The sequence below is a fragment of the Tursiops truncatus genome, chromosome 3 (genome assembly GCF_011762595.2).
Source record: "Tursiops truncatus isolate mTurTru1 chromosome 3, mTurTru1.mat.Y, whole genome shotgun sequence".
Classification (NCBI taxonomy): domain Eukaryota; kingdom Metazoa; phylum Chordata; class Mammalia; order Artiodactyla; family Delphinidae; genus Tursiops; species Tursiops truncatus.
In genome coordinates, this window is record NC_047036.1 from 97,127,438 (window position 1) to 97,153,288 (window position 25,851).

The 25,851-nt window shown below is 38.7% G+C and overlaps 3 long non-coding RNA genes across 3 annotated transcripts in view; 1 reads left to right on the plus strand and 2 right to left on the minus strand.

The window, feature by feature from the left end:
• The window catches only part of LOC141278211 (uncharacterized), a 700,570-nt gene extending 683,953 nt beyond the window's left edge, over window positions 1–16,617 (minus strand). Inside the window, exon 1 of the long non-coding RNA XR_012330558.1 lies at window positions 16,365–16,617. This is a non-coding gene — a long non-coding RNA (uncharacterized lncRNA). The remainder of the gene's footprint in view (window positions 1–16,364) is intronic.
• LOC141278213 (uncharacterized) lies at window positions 8,942–24,777 on the plus strand. Its single transcript, XR_012330560.1, has 3 exons — window positions 8,942–9,077; window positions 9,695–9,750; window positions 24,768–24,777. It is a non-coding gene; the product is annotated as an uncharacterized lncRNA (long non-coding RNA).
• The window catches only part of LOC141278212 (uncharacterized), a 92,811-nt gene continuing 91,718 nt past the window's right edge, over window positions 24,759–25,851 (minus strand). The window contains exon 3 of the long non-coding RNA XR_012330559.1: window positions 24,759–24,964. This is a non-coding gene — a long non-coding RNA (uncharacterized lncRNA). The remainder of the gene's footprint in view (window positions 24,965–25,851) is intronic.

Genomic DNA, 25,851 nt, shown 5'->3' on the forward strand with positions numbered 1-25,851 from the left:
TAACTGCTATATTATATACCCCAAAACTTACTGCTCCATCTCTTGATCTTTGAACTAATTGCAAGAAAATCAAGGGCAGCAGGGCTGGGGTTGATTTTGAAGTCATTTTATGGCAATTTAAAGTAATTGGGATTTTTTTTATGGCGATTACTATAAAGAAGAATATGTAGTTTTGCTATCCTTGTGACAGTTCTTTGAATTACACCTCCAGAATGAGAAGTATGAGATATGACTGTTAATTTATAGCAATACACCTATTCTACCACCATGGGCTGGCATTACAAATGAGCAAAGGAAAAACACAGGCTCTGGGTAAACTGTGCAGTGCCCAGGAGTGCTGTTATCCAGTCCAGCCTCATTCCTACCCAAGTGCACATCCACAGGATTCTAATGCAGCCCTCCGAAGCCAGTCTGCATCGTGGAGCCAAATGGCAACTCATCTGGAATCCTGAGCGATAAGTAAAATGCTTTAAAACATGCAAGAATCTTAATCAGTAAAGGATCGGGGGGAAACAAAGAAGTGTTCTATTAATAATTAGGCAAAATCGAAGCATGATGACAAACGCTCTGAGCGCCTGTCTCTGAGATGCTTGCTGGCGGTAAAGCTTGTCAGTCGCTGCCTCCTTAGCTCAAATTACATTTGATCTCAGGAAGTGCTCTTCAGAGCAAAAGAATATAAAGATGTTTTTAGTATCTCCTCTTCCCTTCAGTGTCCCTGCTGTGTGGGCCCCACCATAATTAGACGCTGGCTTTTAGTGGGATGCTCTGAGTGTTCAATTAGGTCTCCTTTCTTCCTTGCAGTCCTGTTTTAATATGAATGAACACAAAACCAATTATCTTTCAGAAGTAGGCTTTCGAGTCACACTGACAGTCTTCCCACGTTTGACAACAATCACCATGAGACACTGCCCTTAATTCAGACGTAGGGGAGAGACAAAAACTAATGGCCTAAATTTCTGTTTGAATCCAACTAAAATCACGACGGCTCTCCCTCTCTAAGTAGAGTGACAGACCAAAGCCTTGCTATTCAAAGCGCGCTCCGCAGGCCAGCAGCAGCATTACCTGGGAGCTCTTTAAAAATGCAGAACCTGGGGCTCCAACCCTGACCTACCGAACAAAAATCTGCGCTTAAACAAGATACTGGATGATCTGGATGCACATTGAAACTTGAGAAACGCTGATCTACAGCAGTCAAAATATTTGTGGTAATACACAAAGTTTAGGGAAAAATAAAAACTGTTTGTGGTTAAGAGAAATAAAAAAAAAAAGAAAAGAAAAAAACTGGTGTCTTATTTTGTCTCCTCACCAACATGGTGAACATTAAGTATAGAGTTTTAGCAATATTTGAAGAAATAATTTCAGAATATAACTAGTGTGATAGACATCTGTGAGACCCACCAGGACTTCCAATTTTCTCTCATTCTGGTTACATGGAAGGACTGCATGTCCTTGCCCCCTTAAACTTGACCCTGGCTGGGTGACTTGCTTTAGCCAATAAAATGTGAGCGGGAAGTGCAAGCAGCTTTTGGCAGGAAAAAGATTTTTGCAGAAAAGAGCTCTCTGCAGGAGACACCCCTCTGTCTTGTCACTAACCTTAAGCCTGGTACCCCCATGCTCTACTCTTCTCCAGCCCAAAGCACCTTTCAAATCTTTTAATCACACAATACCTTGCCTAACTTGTTGGTTCTTTCTGTAAATTAAAGAAGTAGAAATGAAGAATAACTAATTAACAGACGACCAGATCTCCTCCCTAGCTTCCCCTTCGGTCATCTCCCGAACAAACTGTGTGACCAAACTGTGTGAACAAGAACATATGTATATGTATAACTGATTCACTTTGTTATAAAGCAGAAACTAACACACCATTGTAAAGCAATTATACTCCAATAAAGATGTTAAAAAAAAAAAACAACATCTAGAGGAGTATCACAAGAAGTCAATAAACCTGCACACAGTGAGGTGATGGAGACGACTCTGACCACACCCCCATCTCAATGATTAACTGAGATTACTTCCCTTCTTCCCTTTAAAACTTTCATGGCCGAGCAGAATCTGGGGGCTCTGAGTCTACCATCTCCCCAGATTTCCAGCATTCTGATTAAAGCCATCTTTCCCTTCTACCATTTGTGAGTATTGATTTTGTAAGCGGCGAGCATCGGATTGGATTCAATAACAAAGGACACCCACCGCTTCCACATGGAAGCATTGAGGAGCTGGTGCACCATTCTCCATGCTTTCTCATCCACTGTCAAAGTGTTTGTGGAAGCACATGTTGATGTGGAGGTGCTATTAGATAAAAGGAAAAAAAAGAAACAGAAAGGAAGAAGTGGCATCATTTTGCTGTCTCCTCACAAAAATACTGAACAAAGTATAGAGTTTTAGCAATATTCAAAGAAATAAGTCTGAACATCATTCCACCAACACACAGAAGACAACTGCTCCCAAAGAGATGCCTTGACCTTCAGCAGATTTTATGTGAGTAAAAAATAAGCCTGAGAGATGTTGGGGTTTTATTATTGTAGCATAACTTCATCTTTCCTGATGGAACTGGCAACATGGAAAAGACATGAGGTAGAGAAAAGTAATCACTGCCCACTGGCAATGGAGAGCTGAAGAATTTAGAGGTACAGTCCAACTCCCACTCAAGCCATCCATGTCACTGTAATAGCCAGTGGAATTGGGAAATGCCCTGCAACCTTCAAATTTGCACAGCACCACTGCATGAGGCAATACAACATCTTGAGTTACAGCCTGTAGAAGTAGGACAACAGTCTGTTCTTGGTTTAGAGGAGAACGCAGAGACTCCAATATAATTCTGAACCTCTTCTTTTTCCTAAAAATATCCAAATTATACTGCTTTGTATTCATTGCAAACTTTACCCATCTGTTTCTCAGATGCTTAAAAGCATCCACAGGTTTTGTATAAAGCAAGGATATCACTGGAGATGATTCCTTTCCTATAGAACATGAACATGCCTTGAGAGCAAGAGTCCATGAACATGCCTTGAGAGCAAGAGCCCAACTCTACTGGTTTCATTGATTACTCTTTATCCATCACTCACTGACTTTTAGCAGAGACAGAAGTAGACCTGCAGCATACCCTAGTTTTTCAAAGCACTAAATGGCTGTACCATGGTTAATGATACTGCATGTTCCTGATGGTGTCACGGGAATCTCTCTGGGCTCAGACGATCTAATCTAGAGAACCCCTGGTGTCAAGCACAGGAACACCACTCTAGGTACCTTTGCCAAAGGTCTACATTATGCAGGAGAAATTTTTAAATGCTGAACAAAATGCTATATTTGAATTCATTTCTTATTATTTGTAGCTAAAGGACACCAAACTCCAATTAAGACACCTAGGCAGGGCTTCCCTGGTGGCGCAGTGGTTGAGAGTCCGCCTGCCGATGCAGGGGACACGGGTTCGTGACCCGGTCCGAGAAGATCCCACATGCCGCGAAGCGGCTGGGCCCGTGAGCCATGGCCGCTGAGCCTGCACGTCCAGAGTCTGCGCTCCGCAAAGGGAGAAGCCACAACAGTGAGAGGCCTGCGTAACGCAAAAAAAAAAAAAAAAAAAAAAAAAAAAAAGACACCTAGGCAGTAATAGAAAAGGACGTATCAGATATCTGCACCATCAGACAATGCCATTTGATGAAGAAATGTTGATATAGGTAAGAGAAATATAAGAAGATAAAGTAAAGAAACTAGTTATTAAAACTCTATCATCAACTTGAGTAGCTTTGAACAGAAAATGTATCATGATCATCTGCAATGAACTATATACAGTAATGAGAACTTTAAGGCAAAGGACATGATTATCTAATCCAAGGCTTGAGTTCAAATTTTCCCTGATCAATGCAACAGAAAAAGATTTAACACACATCAAGTATTTTGTTCTAGGTGTGATAACGATACTGCAATTATATTTTTAAAGAAAAGACCCTCTCTTTTAAAGATATGTTGAAATATTTCAAAATGAAATAGTTATGGAGTCTAGGCTTTGCTTCATCATAAGCTGGGTGGAGGTGGGGTGAAGTGAGTTCCTGTACAGATAAAACAAGACTGGCCGATTCCAATGATTGCTGAGGCTGGGTGATGGGTATATCAGACTCATTACATCTTGCTCTCTACTTTTGTGAATATTTGAAAATTTCCATAATAAAGAGTAAAAGAGACTTCCCTGGTGGCGCAGGTGGTTAAGAATCCACCTGCCGATGCAGGGGACACGGGTTTGATCCCTGGTGCGGGAAGATCCCACATGCTGCAGAGCACCTAAGCCCATGCACCACAACTACCAAACCTATGCTCTAGAGCTCATGAGCCACAGCTACTGAGCCGGCATACCACAACTACTGAAGACTGTGCTCCTAGAGCCCGTGCTCCACAACAAGAGAAGCCACCGCAGTGAGAAGCCCGCGCACTGCACGGAAGAGTAGGCCCTGCTCGCCGCAACTAGAGAAAGCCTGCGTGCAGCAACAAAGACCCAATGCAGCCAAAAATAAATTAATTAATTTTTTAAAAAACGAGTAAAGAAAACGTTAAACAAACAAACCAAGGCCCATGAATTAATAGCTTACTACGCCAAGCCTTTAACTTACAAATCACAGTGGGACAGCAAAGGGAAAAGTGTGTACAAGGGAGCCCAGTCTCCCTGTTAGTTTACCTGCCCACCCTGCACATAGGGTTGTTACTAGTTAAATTTAATCAATTAAAATAATTTGCATTTGATAGCTAGACAATGCTGGGGCATTTCAAAGGAATACACATGGATGGGGAAAAAAGGAAGAGTTTTTCTAATGAGCATTTAAAGCTTGTTGCTCTGAGCTGCCTTACCCCATGTGCCCTTCTCCCGTTCCCCAACAACCAGACTGGCTCTCAATTTGGGCATGTCTTTTATTTATTTATTTATTTTAATTTCAGATGAGCCCTCTTTTTCTTTAAATTTAATTGGCATGTATTACAAGTTTAATTTTCTAAACTTTCTCATACTTATCCAAATTTCCTCAGGCTCCTGAATTGAATTAGGTAGACTTCAAATTTCATCTTAATCATGCTTCTCTTTGAAAAATTTCATGGCTCTATGGAAGATTTGTTTTCCTGTTTCTCACAAGAATTTACACAATAGCTAATGGTTGGGGGGGGGGAGGTGGTTCTTTAAACATCATAAACCTGCAATAACCAGAAGACTGCAAAATAGTTTACTGATTAGAATTGAATCAATTGTGATCTCAGAAAGCTACAGTAAGGGATAGTTATAACATGATGCTTTGCCTTCTTTAGTAATATTTTCTAAAAAGAATAGAATGGAAAAATAATTTGGACACAGAAGTCATTAATAATTAAGTTAAGTAAATGAGTGTAGGAATTATTTAAGAACCAACCAAGTTGGTGTCTTCCACCAGGTAAAACTTATATTCAAGTACCACTTAAAGTAATTAATTTATGTATAGAGAGAGTCATCAAGAAAGGAATTTCCTCATTTACCATGTTAGTCTGCAATATTTCCTAACCATCTAAAAATCCTCTGCATGGAATTGTAAATTGGTACAAGCACTTCAGAAAACTCTTTGGCAATACCCACTAAAGCTGAAAGCATGGATATCTTCATTACCAAGCAATTCTACTCCTAAGTATATATCCAACAGAAATGAATACATTTATTCAACAAACACATGTACTAGAATATTATAGTAACACTTTCATAGTAACTTTAAGCTTGAAACTACCCAAATGGCCATAATCAGACAAATAAATTGTGGAATATTCACACAACCTCAAGAGCAGAACCCTCCGGGCGTACATCAATTTCACTGTTATCAACCTCACTGTTTTCAGTAACAATACCGACAAGCTGATACAAATCTCAAATACTGACCCATGATTACAAAGAAATACCCTTAATGCTTCATGCCTTTACTAGGGAGTCAGTGATGTTGATGTACATTTTTTAACCCATTAGGACAGAAGGCTAATTCTACGCCTGCTATAATTAACCTTCAGAGCACTACAATTTAGCTCATTTTAAGCCCATCCAATATTGCCTCCTGAAATGAATACCAGTGGAGATAATCTTAGGGTGAATGTATCATTTCCAGGAAATCCCTGGTAATTTACAAATCTGTAAACCACAAATAGCCATATATTAAATCAATGACAACCCTGGAGAATTTAGCAATATTTGTTTCCAAACGATTAAGCAGAAAAGATCCTGAAGCAACAGGATATGGTATTTGATGAGGAATTAGAGAAAGTTCTAGACATAGCGGAAGGCAGCTGCCCACATGATGTGCTGGAGAGAATGACTGTAACCCACAGATATGGAGTGTGCACTCTGGAGGCCTCCAGGATGCAAGAGGCCGAACACGGGCTCTCCATTCCTGGGCTCAGTTTAGCTCCCTATCACCTTGTTCTACATATCCATTCTTTACCCAGAATAAATTTTCACAATATCACCTATTCTCTTAAATAGATGTATATGCATTATATATATATATAATATATATATATACACACACATATTATAAGTACATGTGTCTGGTCAGTATGAGTCCCCACAACTTTTGCTGTGCAGGACACTCATAACTATGTCAATCTTCTGACAGAGTAACTTAAGTAGTCCATAAGGAATTTGGAGAAATTTCTTATTTTCTCAACTTCTTGTATAGATATTGGAAAGACACAAAAATATTTGGTTCTTTTTTACTTATTATCATAACACTTATTTTGGGGGTCAAAATGAACACAGCATTAGTATTTTTAGGATCATTAAAGTAACATATAATTCTTAAACACACACACAGACTACAGAAAGACTTTAAAAAGTCATCCTAGTTTAAGCAGCCAAATTTCTTCATTCAAATTTGTTTTCTCTCATAACCCCACTGAACTAGAGTAAAAAGGATTTCTTAAAGACATAAATCCATACATAAGAAGAGGGTGAAGAGGAGAGGACAATAAAACACTGGATGCTGCAAAGGAGACGGGTGTGTAGTAACTGATTCAGTAGTTGGAAGAAAGCTAAATTCTCTGCTAATAGAGAAAATTGTGTAATAATCTTATTTATGCCACAGAATTCTTGAAAGCTCAGGACGTGGAAACATGTGAAACCTCTAGAACTGGGGAAGAATTGGGGAAAGGGGTCTATAATTTTAAAAACTGTGGGAAAGCTCAGAAGCAGTAGATCGGTAATTAGATCCTCTAATATATGTTGCTGGGCAACTTCCCTTCTCTCATCTCAGCAGAAATTTTTAGATTTAATGTCTGAGGCTCTCTGGCTGGAAGATGCCATGCACAGTTGAAAGCATCTGCCTGTAAACTGGATGTCTATATTCATTGCCAATTCTGAAAGCAAAAACTTCAACTTCACTTCTAGAATTCCAGCAACTAGATTTTTATGTTCTCAGTGGAAGAATACAAGGTTCTTCCCTAGAGAATCAGTCTAGCCCAAGAAGAAAGACTTAAAGATATTCTCATTCAAAGTTGCCCCCACAAAGAACCCACCCAAGCCACCCAACATAAGGCATAATATCAACAAGACCCACACATGGGGAGGGGGCATTTTCATCATTAGAGATAGTCCAGGTTGATCAGAAAAACCTCTAACCTAGAAGGCAGAGTAGAAGGTAGAGTACAAGTAAACTTACATAAAGACAACTCTGAGGAAACAGACACTATGACAGAAGAAAATCTTAAATAACCATTTTCATTAGTATTCTCAAAGAGATGAAAGAAGATACTATAATACAAACTGGACACTTTTTAAAAAAGATCTTATAGGGAATAAAAAAGAGCTCATGAAAGTTAAAACACATGACGGCAGAAATGAAAAACCCAGTAGAGGCATTAATAGGTCAAGAAGAGGAAACTTCTCCAGAAAGTAGAGCAGAAGACCCAAAGATAGAAAATAGCTATGAAAAGATAAGAGAATCAGGAAGAATAGTTCATCAGATGCAGCCAAATAATAGGTTTTCCAAAAAGAGAGAACAGAGAACATGGAAAGAGGGAGAAATTACCAATAAAATCATTCAACCTGAATTGCCAGATTGAAATGACCCACTGAGTGCCCAGCACAGTAGATCAAAAAACACTTGTATCAAAGTGTCACTTGGTTTTTCAGAACATTGGTGACAAAGAGAAAATTCCACATGTTTCTGCAGAGTGAGGTAGAACAGGGAAGCCCACATCACATAGACAGTGTGAGGAATCAGATAACTTTGGACTTCTCAATAACAACCCTGAAAGCAAGGAGACAGTGAAGAAGTAAAATCAAAATTCGGAAGGATATTGATTTACAAAATAGAATTCTATACCCAGCTAAATTATCAATCATTATGGAGGTAAGATAAAGACATAAAGACATTCAAACTTAAAATGTCTTAAAAATGTATATTCCTCCCATCCTTTCTCAAAAATCTACTAGAGGATGTGTGCTAACAAAACAAGAAAGAGGAAACAGGCAAACAAATAAAAAGACATTTGTATCAGGAAACAGGGGATCTAACCCAGTAGAGAGACAAGAAAGCAAAAGGAATACTCAAGACAGGGAAGAGAGATCCCAGGGTACCAACTGTGCACAGGGATAAATGGTAAGCAGTCCAGGCTGGAAGAGTATCACTCCAGAGACAGACATTCAAGGGTTCTAATCATATAGTTCTATTTGTCTGATGACACAATGCCTAGATAAGTCTGGCACAGATGATCTCTTTGCCCTGTTTGTCTTGATTATTGGGGAAGCTCCTGTTCTCCTCCAAATGCCCTGTACCCCAAAGCAGGCAAGTTCACTCATTTCATCTGACAGAACTGTTCCATCTTTGGATAACCTGAGACTTGCAAAGTAGACCATGGTGACCTTAAAAGAACAAAACAGAAAGCAGTCTACTCCTTCTGACTACATATTGCCTATTCAGAATTAGTCCTGCTAGATACCCTTTTATGTGTATAAGCCCCATTTTCCCAGGACTCAATCAGAAGCTTGTAAACTGACTTTTCTGAGAGAGGACTCTTGGAAACTATAAAGTTGCCTGAAGCCAATGAATCAGACACTGTTGATTTCTTCTCCAGGGAGTCTTCATCTAAAGGTAATAGATTTGTGTGGGGACTCAGTTTTTCCAGACCAAGCAATATATCACTTAGATAAAATACATAGAAAGTAAATCAACTCTTAAAGTAAGGGAATGAGTCAGGCAAAAGACAGAGAGTGGTTACCTGGAAAATAAGAGGCAGGATGAGACCAGATGCATCTGGAGAGGGATATACTACAGCCTGGATAGATAAATAGTCTTTCTGTGATCTTATGTATTTTTAATTATATATATATAAAGTGTATATACATAATGGTGTATATATGTATACATGTGTGCATTATACTTTTATGTTTAAATTTTACAATAAAGAATTGAAACATGAAGTAAAAATAATTTATAATCCAATCTCACAGATATTATCCCTTTAATCACAACAGTGTTTCCATGTGTGCTGGTGTGTGTTTTGTATATTTTTAATTGTTTTGGTTTTATTTTATTTTTTTCCACTTAACATATTGTAGACTTCTTCCTAAGTCAAAATATATCCATCTCTTTTAAAGCAGTATATGAATGCTCCATAATTTATTCCACTATTCTCAGTAGGCAACTTTCCATCTTGAAGTTTTTTCCCTCCTGAAATGGAAATAAGTATACCTGTCCTTTTCCCTCAGCTCAGAAATACAGTAAACACCAAAAAGATTAAAAAGCACTGAGAACTCAGTGGAAGGTAAGCACCCTGGAGATGGCTCTGTTCCATTCACTGTGATGACTGTTAGCATTAGTTTTTTTAAACAGTGAGTTTACGTCCGTGTATTTTTTTTGGTTAAAAGTGTTGTGTTTATTATTGGGATTCTACAACCTCAACAATTAATGTTCTTGGAAGAAAAATCTGCTATTATATTTACTTCATTTTTACTTAATTTGTTTTGGTATTCAAACAATGTAAAATGTATAAATAAAAAAGTTTTAAGATCTCCCTGTCACCATCACCATCACTATACTTCCTATTCCCACTACCACCCACTCACAAGGAAATTAGTGATAATAGTTTGGTATATATCCTTCCACAGATTTTTCAGTGGAATTTTTTCTTTTAAAGAAGAGAAACTACTTGTAGTACAGATTGTTTCACATAGCCGCTCTGGAGGCTTCTTAGCATAGAGATAAGAAAACTGATGTCAGCTGACACAACTGCAGAAACAAAAGGACTGTATAATAATCTTGTTCTTAGAAGTGCTTGAGATTCTTTGCACTTTCCTTTATATATCCATCTACCCAAATCACTACGCAACCGTGTAGTTTTCTGTTAACGGATCCACAGGGCCCAATTCCTTTGACAGACACCATTTGAATTCATTCAGGAAATCTTTTACAGGCAACCCCCTTACACCAACTCAGGCTCTAGAATCCTGGGAACCAAGTTTCTTCCCAGCCTATACAGAAAAGGCGGCAACTGCCATCCACTCCCAGGCCTGGACTGGCTTCAAATCAAACAGTCTCTTCAGAAACCCAGATACCTTTAACTGACCACCAGGGCTTGTTACAAAGCACAGCATTCACAGGAAGACATCAATCTGCACTTTCTGCCAAAGCAGCACAATGTCCTTCTTGAGTGCTTGTTAAGCTGGGACTGAGAAAACCCCTGAAGCCCCAAATCATGTCCATAACCCCAGTTCAAACCTCTTCCCACCCCGAGCCCTCTCTTGTTCCCACCATCCTCTTCCCCAGATCCTCCCAGTAGTTAATAAAAGGGGTTAATGCCTTACAAGAAATAAAGAATCAGAAGAGTTAGACCTGAAAATCTTGCCAAATGGCAAGAGAATTAAGCTGGATCTAAGATTCCCAAACATTGATTAGGATCATACATGCAGTGGTCAGAATAAATTCATACACGTTTTTTCTCTTTATAGATCAAGTGGAAAGATGCAAAGATCACTCAGTTGATGGGGGTGAGGGCCAGATTTTTTAAGGTTACTTCCTAAATCCTAACTAATTCATTGCTTGGAAACTTTGCATAGTAAGCAGAATTAGTCACAAAGCATCCCTTTTCTGGAATTTGGTGAACAAAAACCTAAACATTTTAGCCAAGAAAATTTTATAAATACATTTTTAAAAACTAAATGCAATTAACCATTTTAAACAGATTCACCCATTGAAAAATCAAAATTGGAAAAACAAAGCATATATCATTTGTCACTGTTTTCATACTGTGCCATTTTATTTTCTATTACTATCATAGTCAGATTGTGCTTTCCTAATATTTTATCATGATTTCTATGAATAGATTATTAATTATTTCTATTATTGCCTTATTTCTATTATTGAATGTCACCACAGCAATATTCTCTGGTACTATGTGAAATATTAAGCTATTAACAAATAATCAAGTAAGAAAGGAGTGTAAATTTCTCTCTTTTCTGAAGTCCCTCTACTTCAGGGTGTTATTTTCATTGATCTGTAGAACACAGCTTCACCATCAGGCAATGAAAGTGAATCCACTGTACTGTTTATTGGTAGCTGGCTATTCTTAATTTTCTTTTCAAATTGTGAATTTGAAGTTTCCCTTTCACTTATTCAAGAAATATTTCAAAAATAGGTCTTCTGTAGGAAAAAACTATAAGACATTTCTCAAAACCATTATTATCAGATCTATTTGAATTATATTATAGTCCTCTGAAGGGAGATGAAGAAGCTCTTCTCTTCTACAACTATGAGCTCTCTGAGAGCAGGGATGATATTTTAGTCGTTGCCAGTACCTAGCACAGTTCTTGGCACATAGTAAGCAGGTAATAATTTTGTGATAGATAAGTAAAATTAAACAGATAAAGGAATGAATTAACGTTAAATATAATACTAGAACAATATACCCTTCATATATTAAAGTCAAAAATGAACAGGTTTGGGCTTCCCTGGTGGCGCAGTGGTTGAGAGTCCGCCTGCTGATGCAGGGGACGTGAGTTCGTGCCCCGGTCCGGGAGGATCCCACATGCCGCGGAGCGGCTGGACCTGTGAGCCATGGCCGCTGAGCCTGCGCGTCTGGAGCCTGTGCTCCGCACAGGAGAGGCCACAACAGTGAGAGGCCCGCATACGGCAAAAAAAAAAAAAATGAACAGGTTTCTGATAAGATATGGATATTTGAGTCATTGTAATATTTTATGAATCTCTAATGCATTTATTCATTCATTTATTCATTCCTTTATTACAAAGAGACTAAATGTTTTCTCCAACCAGACTGTAGCTTTCTTTGCCTTCTATATAGCATAAAATAACATATCCATATGAAAATAATCTCTATACTTCCCTTTTGCATTGACTGAAAGAGGGAATCCAGAAAAGGTTGGTAACCTGCCTCAGAATCAGAGAGGAATAGTAAAGGCATAGTTAGCCCCTACCTGCCAGATAGTCTCAGAAACTACGGAGAATAGAGAGATCCCAATGTATCTGGTAGAAGAAACCAGTTTCATTATAATCTCAAAGACATTTTAGCTGATAAATGACCACGATATATATTTACACAGTCAGATTAGTGGTGAGTCAGGCAAGTAAATGCATGATACGGTAACATTATACACTGAGTATTTGGAAGGACATAGGAGCTCCTAGCCCAAAGATTTGGGGTTTAGGATTAGGGAGTTCTTCTCAGAAAAGCTGATACTGAGCTGGGCCCAGAAGCACAAGAGCAAGGTAAAAGTCAGTGGCAGAGTTAGAGGTGGAGGAGGACTTATTAAAGGCTCAGAAGCTAGGGAAATCCTAGAGTATCCCAGCAATTGTCAGCTCCTCAGTAGACTGGACAAGAGCGGGTGAAATCAATGATGCTATTGACCAAGACTAGACATGGAGGGCCTTGAACACATCCATGAACATAGACTATCCTATAGGTGAAAATGGATCAACGAGGGATTCTAAATTGGAGCATGTAATAATCAATTTACATATGAAGGCAGAAACTATGTGAAGAATGTACCGATGAAGACCGTGGGCAGAGAAACTAGTTTAGATAGTACAGTTATATAGGTAACAAATTCTGAGGACCTTAACAAATGTTCACTGCTAACATAATTAACCCTTAAAAAAACTTATCTCCTTTTATTTGCAGCATTTTCCTCTATTTATTCTCTCCCTTGCTTGTGAGGGTTCACTCAGATATTTGACCAAGTATATTTACTGCAGCATGGAACTCACACTTTCTGGGACATCTACACACCTAAAAAATACTTGCTAGCCAGTAACTGGAATATATAATACAGAATCAATTGTCAAGTCTAACTAAATAAATAAGGTCTCAACTTTAAAAAAAAGCCTGTTTACCACTCTTTTTTTTTTTTTTTTAACCACAGTATCATTATTATCCATTCCAAACTATTTCAGGGCAGACACAAGGCATAATTAGAGAGCACTGTGCACTATTTGATGCGAAAATATGAAATGGTAAGTTGGTTTAGTTGGCTTCTAGCAGTAGTAGATATGCTGATTTTATAATTGCCCCCCAATTCAAATAAAGTAATTTAAATTATACATAGTCAGAAAAATAAAAATAAATTTAATTTCTGTAATAACTGTTTAACCATTTGCTTGATTCCTGAACAAGCCTATACACTAAATTATACCACAGGCTACGTACTAAGGTGATCTGCCTACAATTGCTATAGGTATTGCTTGCTATTACAGGAAGATGTTTTACATGTCAAATAAAATAATAAAAAGCCAAACAGTGAACATTACAAGACACTTGTTTCATTTAGTATATAAATTTCTCAATATAAAATGAAATAAAATACTGTAATTATATTAAAAAAAAAACAGTGAGTATTACAACCACATAGACCCTACCATAGCCTAGTTCTTCATAACCACTGTGATGACTGCCATACAACCCTCAGAAAACCTGGGGGAAAAACTAAGATGGAAAACTGGTTTCTGAAATGTCTGTGTTATGCCTTTTATTCAGGCAGTTGTTTAACTTTTTTTAGTATTTTTTAAACAATTCTACTTTAAAAAAAAAAAAAAAAAGGATTTCTTTTCATTCTGTCCAGAGGGAAAAAGGGAGCTCCTCCATTTTACCATTTGGTATAATCTCAATGAAAAATGGAGGTTTGTTCTCAAATAGCATGGAGGTTAGTTGCACTTTCAGTCAAGAAATAAAAAATTTTAAAAACCCATTTAATAGAATTATTCAACAAGTTAATAGAGGTCAAACTAAACAACAATCAGTATGCCTGGAAGCAGAAATAATAACTGCTGTTATGAAATAAAAGGTCCCGGCTATTTTTCTTCTCCCTTAAGGAAGTTATAATGATGTTTGATATTATTCTGTTTATAAAATATAAAGTAGAGAGAAGAGAGCAATACAGAAAGAGAAAGAGCTAGAACGTCACCAACACCTTTTCAGTTATGCTACCTGAGATAAAATTCATAAACAATTCAGATGTCCTAAGTATACAATAGTGGTTATATTGTGAAAATTTTCTGAGATAATCAATGCCAAAAGAGCAAAGTAACTTAGAACTTACACAAGTTCTACATGTAGATAAAAAAGTGAGAAGATGGGGGTAAAAAAATCAGAAAATATAAAGACAAAAAAAATAGGGGTGGGGGAAATGAAAGGGAGAGAGACTAGAAAGAAAACAGCATATTTATGTAATAAAAAAGGAAGAAAGGGCTTCCCTGGTGGCGCAGTGGTTGGGAGTCCGCCTGCCGATGCAGGGGACGTGGGTTCGTGCCCCGGTCCGGGAGGATCCCGCGTGCCGCGGAGTGGCTGGGCCCGTGGGCCATGGCCGCTGCGCTTGCGCGTCCGGAGCCTGTGCTCCGCAACGAGAGAGGCCACAACAGTTAGAGGCCCACGTAACGCCAAAAAAAAAAAAAAAACAGGAAGAAAAATAAATGAAAGGCACAAAGTCCAGTTTTAAGAATCATTTTCTTCCCACAAAGTTCAACATGTTCTAAACAGAAATGTTTGTTATCGTTTATCTTTTCTAAGACATGAGAGAGACCACTGTATAAAATAAAAATCACTTTGCTTTACTTGCATTCTCATAATTTTTTTAAAATAGCAAAAAATATAAAAAGTTCTTTAGAAAAAAATTACAAACTACTGAAGTTAAGATATAAAATACATTAAAATATGCCTCTACACATAAATTATATACAGCACATATGTGTTACATGAAAAAAACATATCACACTAAAGCACTATCATAATTCATCTGTCATACATCCAATAATTTCAAGAATACATAATCAGTTATCTTACAACACACACACACAGACAATTATTTCAAGCTTAGAATAATTTTTTTATGAATTATTGGAGAAGCACTTGACCAATCAACATAAAATAATAAATAATAATTCAAAAATTATATTGAAGTGTTCCAAACTGGAATCCATTCCAACAAGTTGGCAATAGTTTGCTTTTGCAATCTGCTTTTCATCTCTCAAAAAATAAATTGCTCCTGCATAAACAATATTTCAGTAACTGACAGAGTTGGCAGCTAGGCTGAAGACAGCAGGGATATTAGCAACCGTGACTGATAGCAAAATTGGGGTTGCAGAGAGAGGAGAAAGCATACATTCAAATTTAAGGAGTAGCTGTTGTATTTCAGATTCCTTTAAAACATGTGAGATGACATATTGAGGTCACCACTGATTAAAAAGCTGTATCTACAAGGGAGGCTTTCACCTACTCTAAAATCTAACCCCTTGGAGATGTGCTGGCCTACCCCTTCCCATGAGCACACCACGGGTGCCTACCGCTAAATTCCTCCAAACTGGCTTCACCCACTGGATGATGTGGCCAATTAGTGAAGGGAGCTAAAGACATAGTTCTACTGGATGTAATGCCAGTGTGAAACCTCAAAACCGCCAGCATAGAGCTCAAAGAGCAAGTCCTAATACCTTGATGTAAAACTTCTGGTTTAATTTTAAGTTTTCCTCACCAATTTCCTCTCAACTGTATTTACTGGGATAGCATTTTCAGTATAGTCTTTCAGTTAATTTTATAACAAAACCTATTCTGAAAATACAAAAGACTCACATATTATATTTCTTGGTCTGCTTTCTCAATACATCTTTCTCAGAAATTTTTAGTAGGTACCTTGTCTTGAAAAAGAGGCGGTCTAGTTATTAAATGGAAGAGTTGAAAACAGTACTACACTTCCCCAGTCTCCCAAAGGAAAGCACTCCTCCCTACAAGTTTGTAGAAATTTCAGTTATCAATTATCTGACTTAAAAGGGAGTGTTCAAATTCAGTCTGTGTAGCAGAGACTACTTGCTGCCCCTCAATACCCAGCCTCCCCTCCTTCTTCTACTAACAGCCCCTGAATTTAACTGGGAATATCATACCTGGTTACACGTTCTCAGCTTCCATCGCAGTTAAGCGTGCCCTTGTGACTACGTTCTGTCTTTCTGGATGGAATGAAAGTGATGAGTACAGCTTTGAGAAGGCTGTCATCTTCATCCTTTCACCCCTCCCTACTTTTCATTCCTTTACAAAGAGCAGTCAGTTCAGATACGATGACCATATATATGGCTGGTTTCCCAGGACACTCACATTTGTTCCTGTTGCAGGATCTTCTGGTCACCCTAATCTGAGACCATGAGATGGAAACAGTATTGAGGGTGGCTGAGTTACAAAACAGAAAAAGCAGCTGCTATTTGGCTTTTGTTAGAGCAGCGAAAAGGGCTAGCCAACAGAAAAAAGTCAGAAATCCTTGTTACGTTTCAGAATAAGACACAGCTATTTCCTTCTAGGTGTCTAAAATCTACTGAGATGTTGAACACTTAAATAATATTAAACAAGACAACATTTTTTTTAAATGCTTGCACACGTAAGAAAAAAGAAAGCCAGTGGGTAAAATGGTTCCCCCAAACCCAGTAGTTTTTGTCTGAAGAAACCCAAGAAGGCTTCTTGGATAAGGCAGCATTTAACCTGGGCTTTTCATAATAAATATGAATACGTTTTCAAAAGGCAGCAAAAAGACTCTAGATAAAGAGATTAGCGGGAGCAAAGACATAAAGGTAGCAATGTGAATGACATTTTCAAGAAATGAGTTGGTAGACTATCAGGTGGGTAGCATGTGGGAAAAGCTGAAACAAGGGTAACTGGGATTCAATTTCAGATAAATATGAGTGCTATTCTGATAAGTTTGGAGTTTATTCTGCAGGAAGTGTGAAGCCAATAAAAGTTTCCCTGAACCTTCCCTGGAAAGGACAAAATGAATTCAAAATATACCACAGTGTTCATATCCACAGGACATATGGCTGACTAGATATGGTTAATGAAGGAAAATAAGTAATGATACGTGGAGAGATGTTTTCTAAATAACCAATGCTGGTCTCCATCCCCATTTTCTGTTATCTCTTGGCCTTTTCTTATCCCCACCCCCCTTTTTCAATCAGCTAGATTATTCTTGGCTTCTAAGTTTCAAAAGCCAAGGCCTTGGGAAATTCAAACCTTGAGGAAGAAAAATAAATAGATTCGGAAAACAAATCAGGAAGAGAAAATGTCAGGCTACAGCCTTCCCATACCACATTACAAACCCACCGATATGCCCCTAGGGCTGGGAGAAGAGAAAGTTAGAATATTCTTCTTCAGAACCAAGATGCTGATTGGTCCCTGAGAAATGGGCCCTGCACTGTGTCTATCCCCAGAACTCCCAGGAAATTCTGTGAGAGTTAGGGGTAGAAGGACCAGTCGCCGGTTTCCTAAGTAGAAGAATGCAGGAAACCCTCAGATTAAAAAACTGCCAACAGAGAAAGAAAAGACCAAAAAAAAAAAAAAGTCATCCACATACTCTATGCCCCCGTTAGCTTATGCTGCCCTAGTCAGTGAGCATGTCCAGTTTAGCAAAGCCCTGCACCTCCACATGAAGTGAATAAGAAAAAGAAAAGGCTCAGCAGCGAGGAAGATGAAAGAATCCCCACACAGACGCATCACAACTTTTGGGTCCCTTAAGACCTGAGGGAGGTGAGGGTGGAAACACAGACTTCTAACAGATCAATATGTGGGGGAGGGTGCAGCCCTAGGGGGATTTTACAAAGGTTCTGTAACCTTCAGGGGCAGGTGTGCCTTGTTATTGCCTCACTTTTTATCACCTAGGAAACACTCTACCCATTCCCACCAAAACAATATCAGAGTGATTGTGAACACTGTTTTTGTCATTGGAAATGTAACGTTTTAAACCCTGTGTACTTAAAAAGGACCAAAATTAAAAGTAAAATGCATAGATTTCAACTACTTTACATTTGCTGGCCCTCAATTAAAAACTAGTGTGCAATTAAATGATATTTTTTTTCCAGAGAACTGAATATTTTTAAGGACCTACTCTCGGTAATTGTAGTATAAAGTAAGCATACTTACATCAAGATTAAAATCTGGTTTCTCATTATTTTATTTTAAATCATATACTCTTTCCTTCTTAGTAGGCCACATGATTTACTTTTAGTGAATTTACGAACATACTTTTAAATAAACTAAGAAATATTGCCACAAGCAGGCAAGAAGATATTTACTCTGTTTTAATTAGGGCTATTTTGCAATGCATTCAAAGTTTATTCTACTAATGTTCCCAATAAATAACACGAAAGATAGATATTTTACTTTTGCTATGAGAGTTCATCATGCAATTGCACCATGAATTCTTGGGAAGAAAAAAATATGTCAGGATGTGTTTCAAAATAGAAGGGTAAAAAACACAACAGCTGATTCATTTGCAAGGAAATATTCAATGTGAATGATTGTCCCCAGAAACTCAAAAAAAGAAATTCATTTTTAAGTTTTTTTCCCAGTCAGAAAATTTATGAGAGAAAGAAGAGGAACTATTTATGAGAGATTCATGCAAAATTTGTGAACACTTGGAATGTCGATATTAGGATTAGGCTGAACCATATGAAAGTGCCAGTACTTGACCATTTTTGACCCACACAAATGGAAACTTCATACGACTCACTTTATTACCTTCTGAAACACAAAAGCAAAAAAAACAAAAACAACATTTAATTAGAAAAAAAAAGATTTCATTTTTCAAATGCTCCTAATAATCACACTACCCTAAAAGATTTTTTCCTGAATAATCAAGGCAGGACTAATGATTAAGAAAAGGAGATTTGGGCTTCCCTGGTGGCGCAGTGGTTGAGAGTCTGCCTGCCAATGCAGGGGACACGGGTTCGTGCCCCGGTCCGGGAAGATCCCACATGCTGTGGAGCGGCTGGGCCCGTGAGCCATGGCCGCTGAGCCTGCGTGTCCGGGGCCTGTGCTCCGCAGAGGGAGAGGCCACAACAGTGAGTAGCCCGTGTACAGCAAAAAAAAAAAAAAAAAAAAAAAAAAAAAAAGGAGATTCACATGAAGTCTTACTCCAGAACTATCTAGATACTTAAGAGACGCTACTAGAGGGAAGAAACTGATTATTTAAGATATAAATTTAAAAGATAACTTCTGTGTAATCACATGTTTTAGGGAACTCAACATTTTCCTTAAGGAAAAGATGTCAGAATTCCTCCAAATGATAATGTATGATTCTCCCCAAGAATGTGGCTCTGGACTCTTGGCTAAACTAGGAGAGAATAAAAATTAAGTTCATTGGATGTCATCTTGATAAAAAGAAGCTTCCTAGGAGAAAAAAATGATTCTGGGGAGAAAAAAACATACAATAGAAAATGCAAACCAAACCATGCTGACCCGCCTTTCCCAGAATCTTACGGAATCAATCTTTTCTCAATCATCTTTAAAAGGAAAGAATAGAAGGAAAAGATGACATTGGAAAGGAGGAGAGATTATATTATACAATTAATATCCCCTAAATTCTGCTTCATTTATCTTTTCAACAATTCCAGCAAAAAGAAATCCATCAAGCACCAGGGCTCTGTCTCTCCTCCCTAGCTTTGTAGTATTGGGCAGCATAAAAGAAGTAAGAGGACTTCCCCGACTTCCCAAGCATTAGGATTTATGGACCTTCATGCTGATATCTTTCAGATGACTGATTTGTTTGTCAGTCTTGTGGTAAGTATTCAAAAGCTCAGGGTGTTCTGCTCTTAAAACACTGAAACAATTAGTGCAAATGCTCTAAACTCTTAAGAAATGAGCTATTCTGAATAGAGGTGGGAGGTATACCTCCTCTTACCCTAGCATTTGATGGGCTCCTTTTAAAAATGTAACTTTTTTGCCTTCTTAAGTTATTAAATCATGCTGTAGATGGTGAAAGATTTACAAAGCACTGTGGTAGATGAGCTTGAACTGGGATCAGATCATACTAGCTGTGTAATTATGGGTACGTTATTTAGCACCTCAGGTTTCTGTCTCTAAGCATCTATCTCTCTGATGAGAGGCAAAAATGTGGTAATGTGTACAAAGTGAAAATCAGTGCCAAGAACCTAAATTCTCAATAAATATTAGTTACTTTCATTCCTCTCTTCCCCTAACCCAAACACTACGCATGCCTACCCTTTCCTCATCACAACGGTGAAGCATACATTACAGGTCCGCTGTTGTTAAAGTACTTGAGATACAAGGGGCTTTTTGCACCCACTCCCACTTCACTCTCCTCCCCAAATTATCCTCTATTACTTTTGGCTTTTTAATTCATTGTCTCAGCATCTCTAGTAGGGATGTCAATTTCCTGGCCCCAATCTACTACTCTCCCCAACCCATTTATGCCAGATAAAGGACGTGGGCTGAAAAACAAAACAAAAAAAACAGAAATCCTGTCTCAAGTTGGCTGAAACAATTGGGAAATTTATTGTCTCACATGACAATAAGTTCAGAAGTAAAAGAGACTTCAGAGCTGTTTGGTTAACCCAGACCCTTCTCTCTCCCTTTTCTGCCACATATATGATCTGCTTCATCCCAAGGCTGTCTTACCTTAGTCACAAGATGACTGTCAGAAGCAGTGGGGTTGCAGGCTTCTCTGGCACATCCAAAAGGAGGGAGAGAGAGACTCTTTCCCAGGCATGAAATAAAAAAACAACAGTTGAGTGTGATTAGGTTAAGTTAGGTCACATGGACACCCTTTACTTACGAAAATCAGTTGGGGAAATGCACAGACAGCTTAAGTTAGATTATTGAAAAAATGCACAACTAAAATGGAATTACCGTGGTGGAATAAAAGTACTTGATATCTATTCTTGGAATATGACATGAGGGCAGGGCTGGTCTCAGTTTCCTCTTGTATTATAAGAGCTAACTGGGGAAGGGCCGACACTTGAACATCTATGGTTCTACTAGATTGTAATGTAAGTTAGATAAGCACCAAAAGCCCATTGCCTTCTGCTGTGCCAATAACTCATTGTGCTAATTGGGCTCAGCATTCAACCAATTATACTGACTCAGCTTCAAAACCTTCTCCACACAGTATCACAGGAACAATACTGTTAAGACATTACACAGTAATGTCTTCATTATGATAAATGTTTCTTTCCATGTAAATCATTTTGCCCTACTCCCTACAGCTAACTCATTGACTCAAGGGCATGAATCCTCCACAGAAAGAGCTGAACTCAGCCTAGAACTTAAAAATCATCACTCAGCTTTGTGTTTCCACTTAGATTATTGTTGATCGAGTAGCCAGCGTTTGCGGAGAAAGGAAAGTGCATCCCCAAAGTTTCGCTTCATGCATCAAAAGCAAGGAGGTCTGAGCACAAAGCTTCGCTAGAAGCCATAGCGCAGAGAGGCAGATGGTAGAAAAAATGGGAAATACCTTCACAGGTGAGTAAAACGTCCTTCTACGACTGGGGCGAGAAGAGAGAAAGAGCAGGTGAAAGTCAAACGGTTTGCCTAGCTTCCCATATCCACCCCCACATTGCAGGCTGAAAAATCCAGAATGGTAATGTCAAAAGTAATCAGAAAATTCTGGCCCAAGCAGAGGACTTCTACCTTACTTCCTAAAGAAAAATTTAGAAAAACATCAAGTGCCTTAAGAAAGGCTCACGACAAAACAGAAAGGTAACAGCAAAGTAGAAATTGCAGTGTGACATAATTAAACACAGAGAGGCATATTCCTGCACACTCCAAGGAGGACACAGAGGATAGCTGAGGGTCCTGGCTATGAGCTCACCAGTGGACTGGCAGGGGGGATGGTGGGTAGGGAGAGAAGCCACTCAGTGAAGGACAAAGTCACCCTGCAGCAGCAGACTACAGGGAAGACTGCCCAAGCCAATAATAAAATGAGAACCACAGTTCGGCTTCAGAGATACAGCAGCATTCCCTTTCTCAACCCCCCAACACTGCCCTACAGAGTGAGCTAATCCAGTCCATCAGATCAGGGAGAAGTGGGCAATGGAGGTGGCAGACCTGACAGCTAGAAGCAGAGGTCAAATACGTCACAAAAGCCAAGCTGTTCATCAGAAATGGCAAGGAATTGTACCCTCTATGTTTACCCTGCCCCTGTGTTCTAGAAATCACTACATGGTCAGGCATGCCTACCTCTGCATCTCCAGCCACTCAACACCATCCACTCTTCTCCATGGTCACCAAGCTCTACCACTCTGATCTCCCTTCTTTTTCTTGACTTACCACTGAATGAAATGCTCTTCCCTTGCCTCTTTGTCCAGCTGGCTTCTCCCATCATTCAGATCTCAGTTTGTTGTTGTTGTTTGTTTTGCTTTTCTTGTAAAGACGTATTTCAAACCAAGCCATCATGCTTTCTGGTGAAATCTTTGAAGCATTCTCTTTAACTTTTAGGGAGACGAAATCAAAAACGTCCACTATCACCATTATTATTTCACATTTTCTAAAAGTACTACCCAAGAGAAATAAAACATAAATATTGGCAAAATTTAGGTGTGATTATGATATGCACTTAATATAATCATATCCTCAGAATACCCAAGAAAATTTTAAAACTATTAGAAGTGATAAAACTAAGTAGTTGTCACCACGGAACAAAAGCATTCATACAAAGTCATCATGTAGAAAATATAGTGGGAGTTCTTAGCTAAGATTACAGATTGAATACACACAACTAATTTTGCTTTTTCCTGAACTTCACCAAAACCATAGCACAGGGAATTTTTTTCTTTTCTTTTTTTTTTGCGGTACGCGGGCCTCTCACCGCCGTGGCCTCTCCCGTTGCGGAGCACAGCCTCCGGACGCGCAGGCTCAGCGGCCATGGCTCCCGGGCCCAGCCGCTCCGCGGCATGTGGGATCCTCCCGGACCGGGGCACAAACCCGTGTCCCCTGCATCAGCAGGCGGACTCTCAACCACTGCGCCACCAGGGAAGCCCAACAGGGAATTTTTTAAGGGCATAAACTCACAGGGATATGGAACAACAGAGAGAAAACAGCAGTAGAAATATGAAAGCTGTACCACTGATAGACAATAGATAACCCACTCAAGAAGGCCAAATCTCAAAGCAACAGGAAAAACTGAGAATTTACCCAATTCATAAAATAGACTCCTCAAAGGGTAAGTGAAAATGAAAATACAGGGCAGTCTACTTCTGGTCATATCTCTGCTGGATGTCAATATCTGTTCTTTTAAACAGTTTTATTGATACATGATTTACATACCATAGCGTTCACCAGGCCAAATCAAACAATTCAATGTTTCTTTAGCATATTCACAGAGTTGTGCAGCCATTACCATAATCTAATTTTAGAACATTTCCATAACTCTCGGTCTCAGTTGAAATGGTCCCTCCTTACAGATGTCCTCCACAATGACCTTTTATAGACCCACACCCCTTACTTCCTGTTTCTTTTCTTTAAGGATTAATAATGATAGGTAGATATTTTACAGAGGTATTGAGTTCCTTGTTTACTGTCAAACTTTCTCACTAGTGTAAGCTCCATAAAGAGGTGGTTTGTCTCTCTTGACCTTCTTTGTAGTCCAGCTGGTAGCACAGCCCAGGGCCTGCCATGTAGTATGTGGTCACTAAAAACAGTTGCTGACTGGATGAACTGGTGATACATAATTATAGCAGGAGACTGAGCAGAACTCTGTGTATGATCGGGGACCAGCCATCAAAAGCAACACCATGTAGCACTGAGGAGGAACGCAAGCAGGAGGGCACTGAGCCAATAACCCAACTGTCCACCTGCTATTTGGAAGATCAGCCACCCCAGGGAGACTGAGGAAACCTCTTAGGTTCTTGGACAGTCAGAGAGAGTGAGGAAGGAAGGCCTCAGTGGTATGAGATAATCTCACTGATAAAAATGAGCGATCTCACACAATTAATTTGAAAAATAAAACAATATGATTGTATTTGCAGCTCATGCAGTCAAATCATTCAGATCGCTTACACCACTAACACATTAAAATATACAAAGTAAGTGTTCCTTCGATGCATCCTCTCTATATCTGCCATTGTTAATGAGATGCTGAGTACAGGGCAGAGCAAAGGTCTGGCATTAGAACTTATATCTTCCTTCTTCCACTACTAGCTATGTGACTTTGAGCAAGTTACTTAACTGCTTTGTGCTTTGACTTATACATTTATAAAATAGATGTATTAATAGTTCCTATATGATAAGAGCTGTTGTATTAAATAGAAATGATCAGAAGAGTGCCTATCGTATACCGAGTGCCTTATAAAATTTATCCAGTAGCTGTAGAAGTAGCAGTAGTAGTCATTATAGTGGAGGTACTGGTGGTGGTATAAACAGTAGTAGGGACTAATAAAACAATAGAAGTGCAGCCCATCATGCTGTTTTATGGGGCCAGACAGTGAACTTTAGCTCAGTGTCAAGCAGTGTCAAATACAAAGTACTAAATTAATATTGAATTGACTTGTACTCACAATGTTTCTTAGCAGACTGCAAGATGATTTGACACAATTGATTTTTCCTCAAGAACTGAGTGAATCAGCAAATTTGTAGTCCCTGTTGTTGGCAAACTGACTCCAAGTAAATCATTCTCAACTTTGGCCCAGAGAGAGTGTCAGAAGGACAGCTGTATTCTTGAGTCCGAGACCGTGTGGGTACCAGAGATGATCTGCGTGAAACTGTGATTCTGTGTGTTGCAAGAAGAACACAAGAACATCATTCTTTTAGGAAGAGTGGACAGTCCTGAAAAAATAAGCCATGGTATTCATAGGTCAAGGGAATCATGTTACTAAATAAAATAATCCATGTGGAGCACTAAGTACATGGCTTATATAAAATGTTTAAATATGAGCTGTTGGTAATATTATTACTATTATTCAAGCCATGTTTACTGAGTGAGCACCTTCAATGTGCCAGGAACTGTTCTAGGTGCTAAGGATACAGCAGTGAAAAAACAAATATATATAATATGGTATTCAGGAAGTATTAAGTGCTATGAAAGAAAAAGAAGGTGGGTTAGAGTGATGGAGGGAGCTGGGGTAGTGGTAGGAGAAACAGCAGATGAGATTGAAAATGAGAACAGGTGCTAAATCATGTGAAGCCTCATGAGCCATGATAAGGACTTTGGACAATAGTCTATTCATTGGAAGATTGACAGGATATGACAAGATATGATGCAATTAACGACCTAAAAAAAATCATTTTGGCTGCTAGGGAAATAGTCTGTAAGGAGGAAAGAGTGGAACAGGAAAGCCACATTGGCAAGTATTGAAATTACTAAGAAGAGATAATAGTGGGCTGGCCTAGGGTCAGCTAAGAGTGGATATGGTCAGAGCGATGGGGTTCAGGATACCTCTTTTTGTTCCAGGATATCTTTTGATAGTAGACCTGGAAAGTTTTGTCGGTAGATTGAATGTGAAGTGTAACAGAATGGGAAGAACCAAGGATGACTCCATACAAATGAGCATGTGCTGCACTCATATAATAAGATGAGGCTGATTTAGGAAGGAAAAGGATTAGCAGCAGAAATCAAGAGTTCTGTTTGGGACATAATAATTTGTGATACTTAGCAGA